Source organism: Amia ocellicauda, chromosome 14 (assembly GCF_036373705.1).
Source record: "Amia ocellicauda isolate fAmiCal2 chromosome 14, fAmiCal2.hap1, whole genome shotgun sequence".
Classification (NCBI taxonomy): domain Eukaryota; kingdom Metazoa; phylum Chordata; class Actinopteri; order Amiiformes; family Amiidae; genus Amia; species Amia ocellicauda.
In genome coordinates, this window is record NC_089863.1 from 10879357 (window position 1) to 10886856 (window position 7500).

Below are 7500 nucleotides of genomic sequence, written 5' to 3' on the forward strand. Positions count from 1 at the left end.
ACTCACCTAAAGGATTATTAGGAACACCATACTAATACTGTGTTTGACCCCCTTTGGCCTTCAGAACTGCCTTAATTCTACGTGGCATTGATTCAACAAGGTGCTGAAAGCATTCTTTAGAAATATTGGCTCATATTGATACGATAGCATCTTGCAGTTGATGGAGATTTGTGGGATGCACATCCAGGGCACGAAGCTCCCGTTCCACCACATCCCAAAGATGCTCTATTGGGTTGAGATCTGGTGACTGTGGGGGCCAGTTTAGTACAGTGAACTCATTGTCATGTTCAAGAAACCAATTTGAAATGATTCGACCTTTGTGACATGGTGCATTATCCTGCTGGAAGTAGCCATCAGAGGATGGGTACATGGTGGTCATAAAGGGATGGACATGGTCAGAAACAATGCTCAGGTAGGCCGTGGCATTTAAACGATGCCCAATTGGCACTAAGGGGCCTAAAGTGTGCCAAGAAAACATCCCCCACACCATTACACCACCACCACCAGCCTGCACAGTGGTAACAAGGCATGATGGATCCATATTCTCATTCTGTTTACGCCAAATTCTGACTCTACCATCTGAATGTCTCAACAGAAATCGAGACTCATCAGACCAGGCAACATTTTTCCAGTCTTCAACTGTCCAATTTTGGTGAGCTTGTGCAAATTGTAGCCTCTTTTTCCTATTTGTAGTGGAGATGAGTGGTACCCGGTGGGGTCTTCTGCTGTTGTAGCCCATCCGCCTCAAGGTTGTACGTGTTGTGGCTTCACAAATGCTTTGCTGCATACCTCGGTTGTAACGAGTGGTTATTTCAGTCAAAGTTGCTCTTCTATCAGCTTGAATCAGTCGGCCCATTCTCCTCTGACCTCTAGCATCAACAAGGCATTCTCGCCCACAGGACTGCCGCATACGGGATGTTTTTCCCTTTTCACGCCATTCTTTGTAAACCCTAGAAATGGTTGTGCGTGAAAATCCCAGTAACTGAGCAGATTGTGAAATACTCAGACCGGCCCGTCTGGCACCAACAACCATGCCACGCTCAAAATTGCTTAAATCACCTTTCTTTCCCATTCAGACATTCAGTTTGGAGTTCAGGAGATTGTCTTGACCAGGACCACACCCCTAAATGCACTGAAGCAACTGCCATGTGATTGGTTGGTTAGATAATTGCATTAATGAGAAATTGAACAGGTGTTCCTAATAATCCTTTAGGTGAGTGTATTGTTTGCTTTATAATATATATTGTGCCGGCACATTTGTAAATTGTTTATTTGAAGTAGACAATACAACAAAAGTTAAGGTTCCCAACATGTTTTGTACAGAACACTACAGACAGGACATGGTTTTAAAGCAGAAAAGTACATTCAGTATAAAACGCATGTAGAATTAAGATAAGATAGAGAGACAAAAGTCTGCAAAATGCAAAAGTCCTTAATAAAATAAAAATCCATCCATTTTCGAAGCCGCTTATCCTGGTCAGGGTCGGCAGGAACACACCAGGACGGACGCAGCCCAGTGCCGGGCAGTTTAGTTTTGCCGATCAACCTGGCGGACGGTGGGAAGAAGCGGGAGACCCGGGGAAAGCGCGCAGACAGACACCGAGCCGAGACCCGAACCAGCGCCGCCGTGCTGCCCCCAAAATAAAAATACTATCTTATATTAATGTGTTGTTTATTATTGTTTATTAGTGTTTTCGAGTTATTCATATTTGTTAAAACTGTCTCTCTAATTTTGCATTTCCCAAATTAGCTCCTGCTCTTGTCTATTAAATCAGTAAACGGCTCCTTCTGATGGAATTGTTAACGGATGTTTTCTGTTAGTGTTTAAGAATATTAATAAAAGTAAAGCACTGTCACACTGCCTTGTAATAATGAAGTACAGTTGTTAATTTCGTAAATATAGCTACTTTTAACCCCATTCTGTCTCCTACCTAAGCTTTCATTAATTTCGAATACATGTTAGGACAGCCCTATAACTCTTAATATGTCGTCACAGCGGACAGAGAGCAGAAGACACAGCGATATTAATACGACGCTTCTCGCTCGTTTCTCAGACTCTGTCGGCTCTTCTGAGAAGCTGCTCGGCCCACGTGACTTGCTTGCTGTCCAATGGCGTCAGTCAAATATATTACTCAATGTGCCTCCCTTTCCGTAATTGCCTCGGAAAATGCTGCAGCAGCTGCTTTATTTTTTCAGCAGTTGCACTTCAGGGCCACCGTAGTTTTATCACCTTGGAAAAGAAAAGTACAGGAGACGCTTCGAAATGTAAAAGCACACTAAGAAATGTCAATAGCAAACGGGAAATAAATAAATGATGACATAAATACAGAAATGACAATTTATTTATTTAAGAATTTATTTATTCATTTATTTTCGCTCTGTATTTATTCTTAATTTTGACATGGACTATCCCCTATAATGTAGCGGTATCATACGACTCTTTTCGGCTGCATTGTGTTAATTTATGAGGCGATTTTTCCAAAGCTAAATTTGGGTAAGGCTGTAACTCGGAAAGAGCTAGAATATCAGTAGTCGTGGCCGAGTGGTTAAGGCGATGGACTAGAAATCCATTGGGGTCTCCCCGCGCAGGTTCAAATCCTGCCGACTACGAGCTGTGTGTTTTACTGTTTATCTATAAGCATGTATCATACATACAAATCTTAAATGTATGTCCTGTGGTTTTGTTTATACCTTTACTACTACGTGTAGGCATGTGGATGAATACTCCTGTCAAAACAAATACACAACAAAATCAATCATTCAAAAAATGAATCAATAAATGATTAAATTAATCAAATGTTAATATTGAAGACTATCCATGCCAAATTATTTAGCCTATTTACTCATGTATGTATTTAATCATTTCTTTATTTCAACATGTGCTTTTACATTTCGAGGCGTCTCCTGTATTTATTTTTCAGTGTGGCAAAGCCCCTTCCCTTAACCACAGCTATTGGGCGGTATCCCTACGCACCGTACTTATGGTGGCCCTTCGTGCTCTGCGCAGTTGGCGCCCATTTCTCAGATTCTGTCGGCTCTTCTGAGAAGCTGCTCGGCCCACGTGACTTGCTTGCTGTCCAATGGCGTCAGTCAAATATATTACTCAATGTGCCTCCCTTTCCGTAATTGCCTCGGAAAATGCTGCAGCAGCTGCTTTACTTTTTCAGCACTTCCAAATATCGCAGCCACTGCAAATGTCGCAGCTGCTGTTATAATTTTCAGCACTTCAAATCTCACAGCTGCTGCTTTATTTTAGTATCCAGTACACTTGTAAGGCTCACTCCCTGTCTACAGGCGAGGTCGTTCGGGTTCAGGTAGCGCAACCACTGCCACCACCTTTGTTGTCCAGTGAGGTCTGGATTAGAGGTCTTCACGGGTCCAAAAATCTGTGCCCGAACCCGAACAGACACGGAAATTATTTGAAAGTTTGGACCCGGACCCGTGCACAACCGAGAAATGCCGAAAATGTGCTACCCGGACCCGACCGGCCGGGACACACAGCCCCGAATTGACCCGATCGACACAGATCCCACAGCTAATCGCTATTAACAAATTAAGATTTGGACACTGTGAGTCCATCTTCAGCCTACATTTTGTGCCCTGCTACTGCTAATCTATGGAGGATAATCCATGCCAAAATTAAGAATAAATACACAGGGAAAATAATAAATATATGAATGAATTAATAAATCAATAAATACAAGAATAAATAAATGTCAAAATTAATTAATTAATTACTTAATGGACATTTATTTATTCATTTATTTATTTAAACATTTATTTATTCATTTATTTATTTAAACATTTATTTATTCATTTATTTATTTCTACATGTATTCATTTATTTATTCAATTATTTATTTCAACATTTATTTATTAATTGATGTATTTCCCGTTTGCCGCTTTGCTATTGACATTTCTCAGTGCGCTTTTACATTTCGAAGCGAGTCCTGTATTTCTGTTTCTTTTTCAATGTGACAAAGCCCCTCTGTCAATCACAGCTAGTGGGTGGGATCCAGTGCGCTTATTGGCTAATCCAATACAATGTGTAGTGGGATTCCTGTGGGGTTTAATTTGTTTTTGTAGACGATTACATTATTCAATAACTGAAGCGTATCTATAGGAACAAAAAACAATACATGTTTTCACTCTTTCGTTCTTTCAAACTCTAAATTTACACTCAAATTGAATCGATCCACACTAGACACACTGTATTGGATACAAAATGTATGTATTTATTTATTTCGACATTTACTTATTTATTAATATATTTATGTATGCATTTTTTTATTTCAACATCTATTTCAACATTTATTTATTTATTCATTTCTTTATTACTTTCTCTCTGTATTTATTTTTAATTTTGTCTACAAAAGCAATTAAACCCCACAGGAACCGCACTACACGGTGTATTGGATTAGCAATACATCCGCCCACTAGCTGTGATTGACAGAAGGGGATTTATACGGTGGCCCTGAAGTGCAACAGCTGCTGAAAAAATAAAGCAGGGGCTGCGAGATTTGCAGTGGCTGTGAGATTTAGAAGTGCTGAAAAACTAAAGAAGCTGCTGCAGCATTTTCAGAAGCAATTACGGAAAGGGAGGCACATTGTCAAATATATTTGTCTGACGCCATTGGACAGCAAGCAAGTCACGTGGGCCGAGCTGCTTCTCAGAAGAGACGACAGAATCTGAGAAACGGCACCAACTGCGCAGTGTCGTATTAATATCGCTGTGTCTTCTGCTCTCTGTCCACTTTGTGATGACATATTAAGAGTTATAGGGCTGTCCTAACATGTATTCGAAATTAATGAAAGCTTATGGAATCACTAATTTAACTAAACATGTATATTTTCATTTACAATTACAGTACTCAGCCTATATGTAAACTCAAAGAAGTGAAGGTTGTAATAAGAACCTTTTTGGATCCCAGGGTTGATACTGTGGAGGATCCTTAAGGTTCCTATTATAACCCTTTACCAAGGTTCCCTGCAAACAAGGATCCTTAAAGCAGTTGAATGTGTGTTAAATCAATCACGATCATGATGAAAAGGTTTCTTAAATGCTCTCTTGTGTTACCACGGACCTCACGCTTCTTAAACGAACCCTTTAACTCACGGACAACCCAAAGGGTCGATAGAACCGCTGAAGAATCTTACATGTTTAGAGTCAGTATGTACTCGGTTGGTGTTTTTTCTGTTACAGTTATTAATTTACTGTAGAAGCTTTATTTTTTGTTAACTGTATTTGAAAGATTTTACGTTTAAAAAGTAAAGTAGTCCTGATCCAATGTAAATTACAATGTCTGGTCACGCATAAGTGGGGCAGGCTAATTTCATAGCAATTCCAAAAGATAGAATAACACTCATTAATAATAATAATATGTTTATATCAATTAAATATACTTTTCTGTGTAAATGGGTTAATGTATATATATATATATATATATATATATATATATATATATATATATACACTCACCTAAAGGATTATTAGGAACACCATACTAATACTGTGTTTGACCCCCTTTGGCCTTCAGAACTGCCTTAATTCTACGTGGCATTGATTCAACAAGGTGCTGAAAGCATTCTTTAGAAATATTGGCTCATATTGATACGATAGCATCTTGCAGTTGATGGAGATTTGTGGGATGCACATCCAGGGCACGAAGCTCCCGTTCCACCACATCCCAAAGATGCTCTATTGGGTTGAGATCTGGTGACTGTGGGGGCCAGTTTAGTACAGTGAACTCATTGTCATGTTCAAGAAACCAATTTGAAATGATTCGACCTTTGTGACATGGTGCATTATCCTGCTGGAAGTAGCCATCAGAGGATGGGTACATGGTGGTCATAAAGGGATGGACATGGTCAGAAACAATGCTCAGGTAGGCCGTGGCATTTAAACGATGCCCAATTGGCACTAAGGGGCCTAAAGTGTGCCAAGAAAACATCCCCCACACCATTACACCACCACCACCAGCCTGCACAGTGGTAACAAGGCATGATGGATCCATATTCTCATTCTGTTTACGCCAAATTCTGACTCTACCATCTGAATGTCTCAACAGAAATCGAGACTCATCAGACCAGGCAACATTTTTCCAGTCTTCAACTGTCCAATTTTGGTGAGCTTGTGCAAATTGTAGCCTCTTTTTCCTATTTGTAGTGGAGATGAGTGGTACCCGGTGGGGTCTTCTGCTGTTGTAGCCCATCCGCCTCAAGGTTGTACGTGTTGTGGCTTCACAAATGCTTTGCTGCATACCTCGGTTGTAACGAGTGGTTATTTCAGTCAAAGTTGCTCTTCTATCAGCTTGAATCAGTCGGCCCATTCTCCTCTGACCTCTAGCATCAACAAGGCATTCTCGCCCACAGGACTGCCGCATACGGGATGTTTTTCCCTTTTCACGCCATTCTTTGTAAACCCTAGAAATGGTTGTGCGTGAAAATCCCAGTAACTGAGCAGATTGTGAAATACTCAGACCGGCCCGTCTGGCACCAACAACCATGCCACGCTCAAAATTGCTTAAATCACCTTTCTTTCCCATTCAGACATTCAGTTTGGAGTTCAGGAGATTGTCTTGACCAGGACCACACCCCTAAATGCATTGAAGCAACTGCCATGTGATTGGTTGGTTAGATAATTGCATTAATGAGAAATTGAACAGGTGTTCCTAATAATCCTTTAGGTGAGTGTATTGTTTGCTTTATAATATATATTGTGCCGGCACATTTGTAAATTGTTTATTTGAAGTAGACAATACAACAAAAGTTAAGGTTCCCAACATGTTTTGTACAGAACACTACAGACAGGACATGGTTTTAAAGCAGAAAAGTACATTCAGTATAAAACGCATGTAGAATTAAGATAAGTTAGAGAGACAAAAGTCTGCAAAATGCAAAAGTCCTTAATAAAATAAAAATCCATCCATTTTCGAAGCCGCTTATCCTGGTCAGGGTCGGCAGGAACACACCAGGACGGACGCAGCCCAGTGCCGGGCAGTTTAGTTTTGCCGATCAACCTGGCGGACGGTGGGAAGAAGCGGGAGACCCGGGGAAAGCGCGCAGACAGACACCGAGCCGAGACCCGAACCAGCGCCGCCGTGCTGCCCCCAAAATAAAAATACTATCTTATATTAATGTGTTGTTTATTATTGTTTATTAGTGTTTTCGAGTTATTCATATTTGTTAAAACTGTCTCTCTAATTTTGCATTTCCCAAATTAGCTCCTGCTCTTGTCTATTAAATCAGTAAACGGCTCCTTCTGATGGAATTGTTAACGGATGTTTTCTGTTAGTGTTTAAGAATATTAATAAAAGTAAAGCACTGTCACACTGCCTTGTAATAATGAAGTACAGTTGTTAATTTAGTAAATATAGCTACTTTTAACCCCATTCTGTCTCCTACCTAAGCTTTCATTAATTTCGAATACATGTTAGGACAGCCCTATAACTCTTAATATGTCGTCACAGCGGACAGAGAGCAGAAGACACAGCGATATTA

At 40.2% G+C, this 7500-nt stretch overlaps 1 non-coding gene across 1 annotated transcript; it reads left to right on the plus strand.

The window, feature by feature from the left end:
* The first annotated feature begins 2528 nt into the window (after nucleotides 1-2528).
* On the plus strand, nucleotides 2529-2610 carry trnas-aga (transfer RNA serine (anticodon AGA)). The gene has a single exon. It is a non-coding gene; the product is annotated as a tRNA-Ser (tRNA).
* The last annotated feature ends 4890 nt before the right edge of the window (nucleotides 2611-7500 follow it).